Below are 18,025 nucleotides of genomic sequence, written 5' to 3'. Positions count from 1 at the left end.
CCTAGGTGCAAAGTTAAAAGGTGACTTAAAGCAGATCAGATTTGGGTTTTTTTTCAATTTACAAGTTTCATTTGTGTGTGTGTGTGTGTGTGTGTGTGTGTGTTACTTTGAAGTGCCTAGCAATGCCATCTTGTTTCTGTTCATCAGCAAATTCAGTGGAGTGTAATAACTGTAAGGAAAGATTTATTATGGTGGTTCAAGCATTTGGCCAGTGTTTATTATAGTGCCTTGGAGAGTATCTGTGCTTGAGAAAGGAGGGGTTATGAGCAATAATTTTGGGGCTTTAATTCTGTAATTACAATCTTTTGGGGGCAATAATATGAGGGGATTAAAGTGGAGATATGTGTGCGTGTGTGTGTTTATACACACACACGCACACATATCTCCTATAAGTAATTGCTCTCATATTATTTCTCCTGTATTGGGGGGAGATTAATAATCATAATAAGTCCATTAGTAGGGGAAGTTGGAGAGAGAAGTCACAGAAGGATGTTGGCAGGAGGCTTTTTGTTCTGGGGGAGGCTGCTTTGCAGCTCCCGACTTCCCACTGTGACTGTGTCAACCAGTGGGGGTCTCTTGGATCCCTGAAAAAAAAGGAGAAAATAAAATTGGTGTTTCCTCTTTCTGAGTGACCCTTCAAAATACTTGGGATTGTACTATATTCAGGGTCATATTATATTCAGGCTAATATGGTATTTATTTGTGCCTTCTTGCCAGCTAAATTGATATAAACCCAGGAGGACAGACATTAAACCTTCATGGGAAACACATATCTTGCATTAGCAATTAGTTTTTCAGTAATCCCAGGAAGCCTATTTAACATATTAGCAGTTGCAAAACAGAAATAAGGCTAATTTGTCCTCCCTCAGTGACCTTAAATATTAAATAATACTCAATCACAGAATCTTCCTCTTTTTGGACTTTTCCAACACATTTTATTCCTCAGCCTCTTTTTTCTCTATCCTAAAATATTTCAATTAAATTGGAGTTACATCCATATGGGAAATCCATTCATATACACATACATATATATATATGTATATACAAAAACATATATGCATATGCATACTTATATATGTATATGTATATATATATATATATATATAATTTTGTTTCCATGGAAAAAGCATTCTGTAATACAATGTCTGAAAGTATAATATGGTGGGCAATGGGAATATATGTCTTCCACTTTTTTCCTTTTCCTTTCCATCAATGTTGTCATTGGTTACCTAGCACAAGACAAGGAGGGGATTATAAAGACTTGGTTAAATCCTTTACTCTTCAGTGCAGGTAGGATGGTAGGAATTTATGAGTCTGTGCCCATAACTGATATTTCCATTTCAATGTATTACATAGTTGTTCAGATGTAAGAGGGTGGCTGTACCTTTGCTTTAGACTGGTTCTTCTCCAATCTACATACTTAAATAAGTTGGATCACATTCTTAGATTCTTCTTAATGAAATAGAATCTGAAATACTGAGTTAAACCAGTTTAAATGTATGTATTTAAACAAAAATATAAATAAAAATACACTTCCAGTTTTTCTATCACATCCTAATTCTATTTTAACTATTTTCACTTTGAATATATTAACTAAAGGACATACTGTTTTGGTTATATATGAATCCTGTTTTCTGACAGAGTGAAATAAGGACATATTTCATCATGTGGAGATATGGTCTGTGTATCCATTTGAAAATGCAAATGGTATGAAATAGAGAAGACAGATTTTTAATAGAAATAGTTACTGCATAAAAAAATGAATGGGCTCTTTATTTGGAATCTTCTTCCAAGTGTGAAGTAACTTTGTGAAAGGGGATCTAAAAGCACATTAGCTAAAGGGAGCTAAAAACTTAAAAGATGGTATAGACATAAAAAAAACTACGGTTTTATATAACCTAGCTGGGTCAAGGTGTCCTCCCCAAAGGAAAAGTCCTTAAATAAGAAAGTAACAATGTCTAGTCTTAGCCCCTGGCTAAAACCGAGGCCAATTTAAATTCTCCTCTCTAGCTAAAGGATTCTATGACATCTTCACTAGGCTAATTCAAGAAAGGAATAAGTCTCTTGATATGAGGTGAAGCTGGTGAGAAATCAGGAACCAGGAGCAATTATGTTTACCTCAGGGAACCCCTCCCCCCCAACTCTGCTCCCTTGTTGGTCTTGTTCTTATAGTGACAAGAAAGATATTTGGACTCTGTAGATCTCAGATTCAACAGGGAAATTGGGGTTCACTTCCAAAGCTTCAGTGAGGAACTCAGAGTTGCCTCACTCCTCAGAGCTCAAGAGCAACTCCCCGTCAGTTGGCAGTTGAAGTACTAGTTCCACTGCTCTTCCAAGATTCTAAGAATCTAAGCAGGTTCTCTCCTAAAAATCACTGCTCCACTGTATTCTATGGTTCTCTCCTTGCAAACACATTTCTTCTGTCAAAATATCCTCTCTCACAACTTCTAAAGCAGTGAAGGCTTGAGGAAATTTGTGGGGTTAAACAAATGCAGAATATATTGTTTTCCCTTGGTTAGAACTTGTTAAGGACTGTAAAAGATAGCTAGCATTTTTGTAGCACTTTAAAGTTTGTGAAATACTCCACATAAGTTAACTAATTTAATATTCCTAACTATTCTGTAAGGTAGGTGCTATTATCATCCTTATTTTACAGATGAGGAAACAAGACAAAAGTTAAGTGACTCAGGGTGACACAACTATTAGGTATTTAAGACAGGATTTGAACTTAAATCTTCCTGACAAGACAAACCTGTTCTCTAGGAGTTTGTTATGTAATAAAGGGGTAAGGGAAAGACTTGTACAGGAATAACTATGACAAAAAATTAGGTGTGTTAAAGGCTCTCTGATCCCATTCTCCCTACTCCCATCCACAATATACATCTTTATTTATACAAATAATTTATAATCCTTAAGGAAGCATCAAGGTTTTAAAAGATAATAGATATAACATTAAACAAATAGATTTTACTTTCAATCTTTAGTTCCTACCTCTAAAACCTTTTATATATTTCAAAGAAAAAACAAGCACATTTGCAACTATAGTGTTTTTTGAAATAATCCTTCAAGGAGACAGTGGATATACTCTTTATTAAGCAATAAATATAATTTACTAACTCAATAAAATGATAGGTAGAAAGGAAAAGAAGAAATTCGGGTGTTAACAAAACATTTACAAATGCCAAAATGAAGTTTGACATCTGTTTTCTGTGGCTTCATGATTCAGCACTTTTACTACTTTTTTTGTGTAGAAGTTGTGGGGATGGTGATTAGGGTTGTACATGAATGCTTATTTTTCTCTGCCTTGCTACTATATTGCCTAAATTGATTTCCTGCTACAAACATTTCTTTCCTCTTGGAAGTTGTAATAAATTAATCAATAATTCTCTCTCTTCTCTCTCTATCTTTCTGTCTCTTTTGTCTATATGTCTCTGTCTCTATATATCTTTGCCTTCTCTCCATTTCTCCCTCTGTCAGTCTCTTCCCAAAACAATTTCTCTCCTGGACCCAATTTCATTGCCAATAATAATTAGTGTGTTATCAAATTGTTTTTACTTTTACTTTTAAACATTTACTTTATGCTAACAACAAATACTGGCAATCTAGATGTATTAATTGAATTAGTAGATGGGATTTTCTCATCCCAGAGTTCTTTATACAAATGAAATCACAGGTTCAGTCCATATATTGTCTAGACTGTAGGCTAAGTCAACTCTTTCTCTTCAGCTTATTTTAGAGAGCTGCCTAGAATACTTTGAAATTAATGAATTGCCAGGTTCATATAGTCAGTATGTGTCAGAAACCAGAATTTAATCGAGCTTTCCCTCATTCTGAAGTCCACTATCTATCCACTATAACACACTGGCTCTTATAACATATCATCCAAGCTTACTACAAGAATGCATACTACCTCAATCTAAGATCCGTTAATTAATATATACCTCCCTTCCCTAAATAACTACATTTGCCATCTATGAGAGGCTTGGTACAGGGAGACAATTCAGATGTACAAAGCTTCCAATGTTTAAATTATAAGCCCACTATCTTACCATCTTTTCAATTATTGAGCCTCCTTTTCCTTGTAATCTCCATTTGATAACAGGGAAAATGAATATTTTTAATGAATAGCTTGGGGATAATGGATAGAATATAGGACCTAGAGACAGCATAAAATGGAGGCAAATTCTAATTGATACTTTTAGCAGCATGATCTAAATTCTCTAAGCCCCAGTTTTCTTATCTTTAAAGTAAGGATGAGAGGACCACTGCTTCACAGGATTGTTGTGAGGTTCAAATAATGGCGGGTTAGAGGCAGAGAAAGTTTACACCACTGAAAACTCTTCCTTACTAATTAAAAACTAAATACTCCTAGGGGACTGAAAACTAAACCTAAGAACAGGACGGAGCCAAAGAACCCTCCTGCTGGACTCAACATAAAAGGTATGTCTCCAAAAAGCCTGAAATGGAGAACATTCAGGTTTAAGAGGAAGGAAGAAGGAAGGGAAACCTATGCCAGGATAAGGGTTTTTGAACACAGGCAGCGGGGAGGCAGCTGGAGGAGAACCTCAAAGAAGGCAGCTCAGTCCCAGCTGAGACACACCATATTGCCACCCCTTTCTTGGGGTTTTGGCCTCAGGACACATCCAGATCTACAAGTTCATCTCGGCTGGGCTAAATCTTATCAAGTTGTCAGAGGGCAGCAAAGCTCAAGTTCCAACACCCCTCCCCCACATACCACTCTGAGAGCTTTGCTAAACTCCACTGGTGAAGGTTGACAGAAAGGCCCAAACCCACAGATCTAACACATAAAAAGAGGATCAAGAGTACAGGCAACCACAGGGGGAAAAGAAGGGGAAAATATGAGCAAAAAACAGAAAAAAAAATAAATTTCAGTTGACAGCTTCTATCTAGGCAATGAACAAAGATCAAAAGGAACAGAGGATGATCAAGGAAGACCAAGCAAAAACACAGAAACTCCAGCAAATTGGACACAGGCTTTGGAACAACTCAAAATACAATTCAAAAAACAATTAAGAGCGGATAAAGACAACTGGGAAGAGAACTTAAAAAGCAAGATAAGGTATCTGGAAACAGAAAATAGTGTCTTGAACACCAAAATTAATCAGCTTGAAAATGAGGCAAAGGAGATGAAAGATGACCTCCAAAGAAAATCAGACCCAAAGGAGAAGGATGACCAAAAAGCCAGAGGTGAAATTCAGCCTTAAAAACTATAATACAACAATTTGAAGCAAGTGACTTCACAAGGCAGCAGGAAATTATAAAACAAAATCAAAAGAATGAAAAAAATGAAGAAAATAGGAAACAGGTCATCCACAAAATGGAAGAGCTAGAAAAAAAGTTCCAGGACAGACAATTTAAGAATCATTGGATTATTGGAAGATCATGAAAAAAGAAAAAGTCTGGACATCATTCTACAGGAAATAATCCAAGAAAACTGCCCCAACATTCTAGAGGAAGAAGGAAAAGTGGAGATTGAAAAAATCCACAGATCACCTCCTGTATTTAATTCCCAATTGACAACACCCAGGAATGTTAAAGTAAAATTCAAGCACTACCAGACCTAGGAAAAAACATTACAGGCTGCTACGAAGAAGTCATTCAGATACCATGGAACTACAGTGAGGATAACACAGAATTGGGCTTCATCTAAACTGAAGGACCAAAAGGCATGGAACATGATATTCCAGAAAGCAAGGGAACTAGGTTTATAACCAAGAATCAACTACCCAGCAAAACTGACTATTCTTACAGGGGAAGGTATGGTCATTCAATAAAATAGAAGAATTCCAACCATTTGTAAAGAAAAGACCAGAACAGAACAGAAAATTTGATGCCCAAACTCAGAACTTAAGAGAATCATCAAAAGGTACTTAAAAAAGGAGGGGGAAGAAAAACAAAACAAAAAACATTTTTAAGGCATCCAATAAGTTAAAATGATATGTATCCTTATAAGAAAAGAGGATATTTGTAACTCTTGAAAATTATTATTTTCAACTGGATAGCTAGAAGAATTTTACTTAGAGGGAACAGTGACACACTGTATAGGATGAAATGCCAAGAAATAAATATGTATACAGTGCTCAACATGTATGCACCAAATGGCATAGCATCCAAATTTCTAAAGGAGAAACTAGTGGACTAGTGGAGCTCAAGGATGGAAGAGATAGAAAAAGTATACTAGTGGGAGACCTGAACCTTCCTCTGTCAAAAGTAGCTAAATCAAACCAGAAAACAAATAAGAAAGAGGTAAGAGAAGTGAATGAAATCTTAGAAAAATTAGAGTAAGTAGATATGTGGAGAAAAATAAAAAGGATACACCTTCTTTTCAGCATCACATGGTACATTCACAAAGATTGACCATGAATTAGGGCATAAAAATATTGCAAACAAGTGCAAAAGAACAGAAATAATAAATGCAACCTTCTCAGACCACAGTGCAATGAAAATAATAATTAGCAAGGGTACATGCAGAAGCATCTCAAAAATTAATTGGAAATTAAACAATACGAGTCTCCAAAATTGGTTAAAGAACAAATCATAGAAACAATTAATAACTTCAAAGAAGAAAATGGCAATGATGAGACATCCTCCCAAATCAGAGACCTTGGTGTCAAATCTAGTTCAGTTTCCTCCTTTTTTGTGAGCTAAGGCAATTCATTTAACTTCTGGAGGCCTCGGTTATTTCAACTGTGTAATATTGAAATTAATATCCAATTAATAATCACTTGAAGTAGAAGGAATAAAAAGGAAATAGAAGTATAAAAATCCACATTATCTGACAAAATTAAAACCACAAGAGCAAGTTCTCCTGCCTTCATCTTACCTCACCTCCACAGTGCACAATCACTGAAAAAGAGAGCAAGAGGCAGGGCTACACCAAACTTATTTCCTCCTTACCTCAGTACATAATGTGAGAAGGAACATGGGGTGCTGGGAATTGTAGTTTATAGGGTGACAGCTGCAAATCCCTATGGTTGGACTAAATGCCTACTAAGATTCTTATGGCTCTAAAGATGATCTAATGTATTTGAAGAAACAGCATTAGAATGCAGACATTGAAAAGGAAAAACTCTTTCTGCTAGTTCAGGAAAATATTAATTACATTTCCCTTATAAGATCACATCTTCACTTTAATGTTTCTCACAGAAGAGTCAAAATTAAAGTACTTCAAAGCCTTTAAGAAATTGAAATATGAAATATGAATAGATCTCCAATTAAAAATAGTCTAAATGTAATTAAGCACAAAATTTGCTGATTATTGTGACTGTACCTCCATTTTAATTAAGTAAATATGACTTCAGAATGAATCAATTACAAAGGAACATTTTCTTCTCACATTTGGACTGATGATAATTAAGTGAAGCAAATAATTCTATCTGGATACAGTAGAGTAAAAACTTATTTTAAAGTGAGAAAATTATTTAAAGTAGATTAATTTGGGTAGGATTATCATTTTTATTATGTTAGCTTGTCCTACCCATGAGCAGTTGATGTTTTTCCAATTATTTATATTTAGTTTTAATTGTGTGGGTAGTGTTTTGTGGTGGTGTTCATATAGTTCTTGTGTTTGTCTTGACAGATAGATTCCTAATAATTTTATATTGTTTAGGGTGATTTTAAATGGAATTTTGCTTTCTAATTCTTGCTGTTGAGATGTATTGGACATATATAGAAATGCTGATGACTTAGTTGGGTTTAATTTGGATCCTGCAACTTTGCTAAAGTTGTTGATTTTTTCGACTAGCTTTTTGGTTTATTCTCTGGGGTTCTTTAAGTAGACCATCTTATCATCTGCAAAGAGTGATAGCTTGGTCACATCATTGCCTATTTTAATACCTTCAATTTATTTTTCTTCTCTAATTGCTACAGCTAGTGTTTCTAATAAAATGTTAAATAATAGAGGGGATAATGGGCATCCTTGTTTCACTCTTGATCTTATTGGGAAGGCTTCTAGTTTGTTCCCATTGCAGATTATTTTGCAGATGGTTTTAGATATATATTGTTTATTATTTTATTATTATATATATATATATTATTTATTCTTTTTAGGAAAGACCCTTCTATTTCTATGCTTTCTAATGTTTTCAATAGGAAAGAGTGCTGTATTTTGTCAAAGGCATTTTCTGCATCTATTGAGATACTCATGTGATTTTTGTCAGTTTGCTTGTTAATATGGTCAATTATGTGGATAGTTTTCCTAATATTGAACCATCCTTGCATTTCTGGTATGAATCCTACCTGATCGTAGTGAATATACTTCTTGATCATTTTCTGGAGTCTTTTTGCTAGTATCCTATTTAAGATTTTTGCATTTATATTCATTAAGGACATTGGTCTATAGTTTTCTTTCTGTTTTTGACCTTCCTGGCTTTGGAATCAGTACCATATTTGTGTCATAAAAGGAATTTCGTAGGACTCCCTCTTTGCTTATTATGTCAAATAGTTTGTATAATATTGGGATTAGTTGTTCTTTGAATGTTTGATAGAATTCATTTGTGAATCCATCTGGACCTGAGGATTTTTTCTTAGGGAGTTCTTTGATAGCTTGTTCAATTTCTTTTTCTGATATGGGGTTGTTTACATAATCTATTTCATCCTCTGTTAGTCTAGGCAATTTATATTTTTTTTAAATATTCACCCATATCACCTAGATCACAATATTTATTGCCATATAATTGGGCATAATAATTTTTAATGATTGCCCTAATTTCCTCTGCATTAGAGGTGAGGTCTCCCTTTTCATCTTGGATACTATCGATTTGGTTTTCTTTTTTCCTTTTTTAAATTAGATTGACAAGTACTTTTTCTATTTTATTTGTTTTTTCAAACTACCAGCTTCTATTTTTATTTATTAAACCAATACTTCTTTGACTTTTAAATTTTATTAATTTCTCCTTTGATTTTTAGGATCTCTAATTTAGTCTTCATCTGAGGATTTTTAATTTATTCACTTTCTAGTTTTTTTTTAATTTGCATGCCCATTTCATTGACCTCTGCCCTCTAATTTCTTAATATATGAACTCAAGGATATGAATTTCCCCCTGAGTACTGCTTTGGCTGCATCCCATAGATTTTGAAAGGATGTCTCCTCATTGTCATTTTCTTCAATGAAGTTATTAATTATTTCTATGATTTTTTCTTTAACTGATTTTTGAGAATTTTATTGTTTAATTTCCAGTGAATTTTTGATTTGCCTCTCCATGTACCCTTACTAATTATTATTTTCATTGAATTGTTATCTGAGAAGGTTGCATTTATTATTTCTGCTCTTTTTGCACTTTTTTGCAATGTTTTTAATGCCCTAATACATGGTCAATCTTTGTGAATATACCATGTGCTGCTGAAAAGAAGGTATATTCCTTTTTGTCCCTATTTATTTTTCCCCACATATTGTAAAATGGAGATTTGAATCCTAGTCTTCAATCCCCAGAAATCCTTGGTACTTCCCAGAATTCCCTATAATCTCATATGAGTCCCCACCTGTGTGAGATCACAATTAGTATTTAACCTGGAGGTAACGCCTACCTCAACCTCTTCTATGCTCACGCTCGGCATTTGCAAGATATAGTATGTAAGCTTTAAATGGACTAATTAGTCCTAGGCATGTGTTTTTCTTATTTTGTATTTATTCCTTGGTTTCTAGTAATCCTGATAAACCTCATAAAATATAATATTTTAATTATTAGACTAATTTAATTTTTACAATATTTCTTAACTCTAATTTTTCTCAAGATTTCATTTACTTTTCTTACCACTTTATTATTTATTTTTTGGTTTGATTTATCTAGTTCCGATAGAGGAAGATTCAGGTATCCCATTCGTATAGTTTTTCTATCTCTACCATCCTTGAGCTCCACTATTTTCTCCTTTAGAAATTTTGATGCTATGCCATTTGGTGCATACATGTTGAGTACGAATATTTCCGCATTGTCTGTACTTCCTTTTATCGGAATGTAATTACCTTCCCTATCTATATTAACTAGATCTATTTTTACTTTGGCTTTGTCAAGTGTCATGATTACGACTCCTGAATCTTTTTTTTCAGTTGATGCCCAGTAGTTTTGGCTCCATCCTCTTACTTCTACCCTATGCTTGTCTACCTTCCTCATGTTGTTTGTTTCTTTTTTTTCTTCTTTTGGACTTAATTACACTTTATTAATACATTAGTGTCCCAATTTTAAAAGTTACATTTAACCCACATTATTGAAATAAGCATCAAACATAGCCCTTCATTTCAGAAACATATAAAAATCGACCCCCAAATAAGTCAAACAACTGCTCTGACATCATGGAGACTTTAATCACAAGAAAAATGAAAGCCTTAAGTTTGCCAGCTGGCCAGGTAGATGCTGTTAAACGTGCCATAGCATAAACAGGACCCCACAGTTTATGCCAGGTGCAGAAGGGTTCCTAGGAATCTGAGCTTTTAATGACCACTGCTGACTAACAGCAGACAATACTGCTATGTTCTAAGAGGTTGACATTTTTCACAATTATCATTTTGTAGTGATTTTATGTAAAACATATTGCTGAAATGTGAGAAATTGCATCAGTGTAGGGATGTTCTGGGAACTGTGCAAATGTACCAGCCTCAACATTCACATAGCTTTATATTCAAAATGAAGGGGTTAAATAAACTGTCTGCATTGCTTAAAAAGAATGTAGTGCTAGACTAGATTTTTAATAAGAAAATTTAGATACAGAAAAAGTAGGATATGAAAATAGTGTTTTTCCTTCTTGCATTATAACTAGATTACAATAAGGTTTTTGTCAGTCTCACATATTACATTTAAACTCCCTTATGGATGGAATAAACAATATTCACAAGTCAATTGAGCATACTGATGTAAACTTGCACACAGTAACAGGGAGTAGCTTTTTAGAGGATTATGACAAACCTTTACAGATTAAATGAGGTATTGCATAGATTAATAAAATAAAAAAGCAAAAGGCAACAAACATATACAGCAAATTGGTAGAACATTTATATGATAATTTTACAGAATCCAAAGACAGAAAGTAGTTTTTAGTATTTCATCTTAAAAAAAATATATATATATATATATAATATATATTGATCAATCATCCCATTCGTCTTCATCCTCAAAATCGTCTTCCTCATCTTCATCCTCATCTTCATTTGGTCTTAATTTTGCCAATTGCTTTGCCAATGGCTTTGCTCCTTTTCTGCATTACTTCCATTAATGCACCTACAGTTCCTGAGGTGGGTGCAGGTGTAGGGGGCACAGAATCTTGGCCATCAGATACAGACTTCAGCTGCATACCCCGTCGTATCTGGTCTAAAAGTGCATCCCTTCCAGAGCAGGACACTGGACGACTGTTCTGTTCTACTTTCTTTAGCTGGGCACCCTCCCTGATTTGATCTAGAAGAGCTGCTTTGTTTCCCACAGGAGCCACAAGTTGGTGATCCCCATTGGAGGATGGCCCAGGAGGAGGAGGAGGCCCAGGGGGAGGGGAGGTGATGGCAGGGGAGGAGGAGGTGCTGCTGACCCAGGGACTGAGAGGGGAGGAGGTGGCGGGGGTGGGCCTGAAGGTGCTGAAGATGGATGGACTGGAGGAGGAGGAGGTTACATCCTATTTGGAGGGGTGGTGGGACAGTAACACCTAGCCTAGAGGGAGGGGGTGGTGGTGGGGTTCCTGTGGGAGCTCTAGAAGGGGGTGAGCATGGAGTGGCTTGTCCTCTAGCAGGGGAAGGAGGAGGCCCTGAGCTATGAGGAGGTGGTGGGGGAGGAGGAGGGCTGCCCCTTGGTGGTGGTGGTGGTGGTGCTTGCCTTAGTAGTTCATTTTTAACAGCTTCCACACCTCCTGTTTTTCCAATGAAATCATATATAACTTTTGATGTTTCTTTCTCTTTAAGTTGTGCCTCTGAGATTCCACACGTGTCAAAGAGATTCTTTAATTCTGGATCTAAGTTATTCAGATCAAAACCTGTATTAGGATCCCAACCAACATGTCCAATATGCTGAAAATTGCTTGGTGTTCCAATATCTGCTTTAGTCAATCTTTTCTTTTTTTGTTTTTCCTTTTTTCTTTTCTTTGGCGTGGAAAATGTTGTTGACTGGTGGACCATAACATCTATTTGTTGTGATTTCTGGATTTTTAATGTCAATAGTAGCCATTGGCAAATTTGGATCATTTGGAGGATTTTCTTTGTCGATGCCCCAAAAGGTCTGTAACTGTTTTTCGAAATTTTTTTGCTTCTTCATTGGCAAAATTAAGACCAACTTGACACGTATAACCAGCGAAAGTATGACAATGTCCTCTACGACCATTATATACAAGTTATCGTACAGCTCCTGTTCCCATAGTAGTTTCCCGTCCTTGATATCAAATACTCCGATAAAAGAAGATCTTTGTGGATTGTTCTTCACAAGACCACATGCCATTTCCATCTGCTGCATATAACTGTACCACCGCTGAAGACATCGTCTGGCCCAATATCTTCAGTGGCTCCCTTTTGCCTCACGTATTTCTTGCCAAGGATGCTGAAAAGTGCCTTGTTCTCCTGCGGGGTAAGGAGCAGCGAGCCCACGTTGGTTACTCTCCTCGGTGGCTGCTGCTGCTACTGCTGCTGCTGCAGCGGCTGGCTGTGGCTCATGGTGATGGGAGCCCGGACATGTCTTCCTTGTCCTCCTCCGCCGCCGCGGAGGGGCAGCTGGGTGGCTGTGGTTCTCCCCCTTGTAATGACAGGGGCGGGGAAGAGCGGAGTCACAGCCCCCACTGCCGTTTTGGAAGCTCTGAGCCTGGCCCAGCTTTGCCTGCAAGGTGCTCCCTCCAGACCAGCGCCTTTTCCCACCCAGAAGTTCCAGCTGCCAGTGGAGGCTTAGCGCTCAAATGGGGGATGGGTCCTGGGATCTTCTTTCGTGTTCTCAAATTCTGCCTTGGGGTGGGGGTGGGGGGATACCTTTTAAGTTGAGTCCAACAGGAGGGTTCCTTGACTACTGTGTTGTAAGGTTTGATTTTCAGTCCTCCAGGATTATTTAGTTAGTAATCGGTAAGGCAGGGTTTTCAGAGGTCTGAACGTGTCTACGATGCCATCTTGACTCTGCTTCCTATTTTAAAAATAAAAATGAAAATCCATTCTTAATCACAAGAAAAACTTTTTTTCAAACCATATTTGACACTAAAAGCTGAACTAAATCTGTAAAAAAGAGAATGAATTCAAAACTTCTTTCTATGTAGGTGCACTGATTAGCTGATTGAGAGAGCTATATTATTTTCTCGTCTCAGATTAAGAAAAATTAAAAATAAATTCACAGTGAATACAAATGCAACAAAAGAATCAGTCAAGTAAAACAGTCAGTGTTATAGAACAGTGAGATAGGAGTAATCATAAAGAAAAGTTTTAAAATGAAGAAATAGGAAATGTAATTTAATTTTTTTAAGAAGTGAGGTAAAACAGATTATGTATTCTCATTAAGGAATATTTCTTTCTTTTAGTAGGACTTCTATGTAAATATTACATTTGTGGAGGGAAAATTCAGAAAAAGGTTCTTTTTAAGTAACATTCTACTGACTGCTCATCACTAATCTGAAACAGTTTACATAAACATTTATCTTGGTTATCTTCAAAAGTGGAAGAAGAGAGAATTAAAATAATATTTTTCTCTCACATCTGCTTCAGATTTTGTTAGATTAAGTCAAATCTCTTGATATATCTTCTAATAAAATCATAGTAATAAAATAACAAATCATAAGAAGAAAGCACAAATACATGTCCTAGTTTGCTTTCGATAAGCTTTTGTGATGCTGAAATTAAACATGTTGTTCAAATAAAGTTTTATATATAATGTATATGTAAGACATTATATATATAATCTATGCATGTATATAAGAAGATTTAAGGAGAAGAGAAAAAGTGAAAAGTAGGTATGCCATATATGATTTTTATTACCTTTATTAGCTCAAGTGTCTATCTATAGATCATAGCATAAAGTCATGCGAGTTGGCTATAGAAGAGTGGCTAATAAATGCCATTACCATATATACAGTAAAATATTATCACTATATATATATATATAGCTCATGTCAGATTCAAAACTATACACCCAATGGACAGAAGTTAAACTTTCCAATATAATTTTCAGTAGCAAAGCAATCATAAACCAATGTGAGATAAAAAAGGTTTCATTGGGCAATGTTTGAAAATCTTTTTTCATTAAAGGATTTAAAAGGTTGACTTCAATTTTTTCTATTCATTTAAAAGACAACATTTTCTATATAATAACACATTAATGAATCAAATATTCAGGCCTCATTTTGATATAAATTATTTTGTTTAAAGAAATTGTCTGAAAGTACAGTATTATAATAATATTTTATTCTAAGTTTGATTTAAATATACTACTTAAAGATGAGACTCAGATTTTCATGTACCTTTTTCTCTATATTTAATATAAATATATTCATTTTACATTCTATTATTTTCTTATTTATATTATTAATTTATTATTTTATTATTATAAAATATGATTATTATAAAAATGATTGATGTCAGAATAGGCACTCCAAAACTTACATGTTATGTCAACCTCAGAAACAGGTAATCCAGATTCAAGGGGCCATATCCATATAAACCCATAACTCATGAGATCCCAATCATGTGATTACCTTTAATAGCCAGCCAGAGGAAATAATGAAATTGCAGAGTAAGACATGTTGAGTCATTTCTTTTATAAACAGAGAAAACAATCTCACAAATACACCAGTCTTAAGTGGTAAGAATGGATACATGCAAAGAACATACACAAATTGATAACACTTGAACAGAGTATACTTTTGGAGGGGAATACACAAGTGGCACATTTTTGGAAGAACAACTCGTGCCTTTGACAATATAGGGAGCTGGATAGATTCTAGTGTTTTCAATATACTCTTTTTTTAATTTACTTAAAAAAATTTACAGTGATCCCTCACCTACTGTGGGATTTATGTTCTAGAGAACCCCAAGATAGGTGAAAATCCATGAAGTAGAGGTTTATATTTATTTTATTATTCTTTGATGGTACGTATCTTCCTCTGGTGCTTGGTTTCATTGCCAGAAGCCTTAGAAGGCACAGAACATTTGGGGGGCATAGAGCTTGAAATAAATTCAAACTATTACAAAAATCTCATGAAAACACAACACCATAGAGTAATACCATGCACAGTGATCAAACAGAAATGTGAAGTAGAGGAGAGATCCTGAATATATAGTGCATAGTGCAGGAGAGCAAACAGACTGATGCTACGTAGAGTCACTGAGTCAAAGTTGGGCACTTTTCATTCCATCAATTAATAGTGTGGGTGTACAATCTCAGGTTGGCACACTTGTGCAAGAGTAATGGTGTACTGCATTTCCATTGTGTACAGTATGGTATCCATCCACAAAATCCTATAATATAGCAAAAACTCCAAAATAAAGAATTGGACATATATTTTTTAAAACCCACAATTCAATGAAGCTATGATAAGTGAACTGCAATATAGTGAGGGACGACTGTACTTTTATTTTTACATTTAGATACAATTTATAATAATCATTTTCTGATATTTTGTGATCCATGTTCTCTCCCTCACTTTCCTTTCCCCTCCCCAAGATGACAAGCACTGTGATATAGTTTATACATCAACTGTCATGCAATATATAATTTCATGTTCATCCTGTGAAAGAAGACACTTTGATTATACAAAAAAAATCATGAAGAAATATGGTGGTGGATGGCCTTTTCCTTCATGGGTCCTTTGGAGTTGTCTCAGATCTTTGCAAGGTTGATAATAGTTAAATCATTAACAGCTTAAATTATTGTTGTTATTATGTACCCCATTCTCCTGGTTCTTCTCACTTCACTTTGCATCATCACATATGTCTTTCTGAGTTTTTTTTAAAAAATCATCTTATTCATCATTTCTTATGCCACAATAGTATTCCATTAAAATCATATTCCACAACTTGTTCAACCATTCCTCAACTGATGGACATCCATTCAATTTCAGAATCTTCATTATCATAAAAAGAGTGCTATATTTTTAATAGGTTCTTTTCCTATATCTTTGTTCTCTTTGGACTATAAACAAAGTAATGATATCACTGGGTTAAAACCTATGAAGTTTTATGGCATGGTTCCAAGTTGTTCTCCAGAATGAATCTATCAATTCACAACTACACCAACAGTTTATTATGTGCTCAATTTTCTCATATCCCCTAAAAAATTTATCAGTATCTTTTTTTGTCACATTAGTGAGTCTGATAAATGTGATGCATTACCTCAGAGTTGTTTTAATTTCACTTTTCTAATTAATTTAAATTTAACTTTAAACATTTTATAAAGTCATAAATTTAAAACAAAATTTATAAGTTTATATACATTTAATTTAAAATATAATTTTCCAATGTGATTTTGAGTACTTTTTTACATGACTAATGGTAGTCTTTAATGTCTTCATCTGAGACCTTCCTGTTCATGTATTTTGGTCATTTAACATTTGGGAAATGCCATATCTGTATAAGTTTCATTAATTTCCCTCCATATTTGGGAAATGAGAATCTTGTCTGAGACATGTGTTATAAAAGATTATCCCAGTTCATTGTTTCCCTTCTAATCTTGGTTTTATTGATTTTGTTTGTGCAAAAATTAATTCATTGTGGACAGTATTATCTATTTAATATCCCATATTCTCTATGACTTGTTTTGTCATAAAAGCTTTCTTGGTTCATAAGTCTGACAGGTAAACCATTTTGTACTCTTTTATACTATTTGTCCTTTTTTGGGTAACTATTGGTAAACATTTTTGTAATTTCTTTTTGATTTCCTCTGTTACTTCTAAATGATGTATCCATTTTGACTTTATCTGGGTATATGTAAAAATTAAATTAGTCTCTAGTAATAAAAATATTATATTTTAAGAGGTTTATTAAGGATTATTAGAAAATCAAAGAATAAAGAAAATACAAAATAAGAAACCATGTGCCCAGGGCTGATTAGCCCATTCAAAGCTTACTTACTACATCATTGCAATGGAAGAGAGAGGTAAGCATTACTGCTAGTTAAATACTAATTGTGATCTCACCCAGGTGGAGACTCAGGTGAGATTATAGGGAATTCTGGGAAATACCAAGGACTTCTGGGGACTAAAGTCTAGGGTTCAAATCTTCATTTTTACATATATTATAGGAAATGTTAGGATACACCCAGATTTTTTTCCAATTTATGTTCCAGTTTTCCCAGTAGCTTTTGTTGAACAATTTCCCAGAAGATTGGATTTTTGAGTTAATCAAACTCTAGGTTACTTTGGTCATTTACTACTGCATGTTGATTACTTAATCTATTTCATTGATCCAGACTACAGTTTGAGATCCAGTACAACAATCTCACTTTACTTCATATTTTTCACTAATTCCCTTTTTATTCTTGACCTTTTGTTCTTCCAGATGAATTTTATATTTTTTCTAGCTCCATGACATATTTTAGGTAGTTTGATTTCTTTTGCATTGAATAATAAATTAATTTAGGTAGAATTGTCATTTTCTGAAAAAGGTGAAAAAAATAACAAAAAACTTTTTTTAAGGAGCCCAATAAATTAAAATGATTTGTATCCGTACAAGAAAAGAAGGTATTGGTAAAGGTTAAAACTGTTATAAACACTTGGGTAGATAGAAACATTATACTTAGAGGGAACATGAAAGTGTTCAGGAATAAGGTCTTTGAATCAGGGCTCAATTAAAGTGATTTATGCCCTGCAATATTGTAGGACAATTGTAACAATGTAACATTTACCCATTGGCATCCAGGACTATAGAAAAATGCCATATTATAAGAGAGAAAAGGTAATAGATTTAGAAGCAGAAGGGAAATATGATTCCCTGGTCTGATTTACCTTCATTCTCAGGGAGAGCCAAATGAAAATAGTAGCCAAACTGAAATTCTTCTCAAAAATCTGGCATGGGGGAATTCTGTATCTGATGCTGTCAAACAGCAGCTTCCTCTAACCTCAAAATAAGTCT

The 18,025-nt window shown here is 34.6% G+C and overlaps 1 pseudogene; it reads right to left on the bottom strand.

Annotated features, from left to right (window-relative positions):
• Positions 1-11,099: 11,099 nt before the first annotated feature.
• LOC100029127 (actin nucleation-promoting factor WASL-like) overlaps positions 11,100-18,025 on the bottom strand; it is a 77,954-nt pseudogene continuing 71,028 nt past the window's right edge.

The sequence above is a fragment of the Monodelphis domestica genome, chromosome 8 (assembly GCF_027887165.1).
Source record: "Monodelphis domestica isolate mMonDom1 chromosome 8, mMonDom1.pri, whole genome shotgun sequence".
Lineage (NCBI taxonomy): Eukaryota > Metazoa > Chordata > Mammalia > Didelphimorphia > Didelphidae > Monodelphis > Monodelphis domestica.
This window is presented reverse-complemented; position numbering and strand designations above follow the sequence as displayed.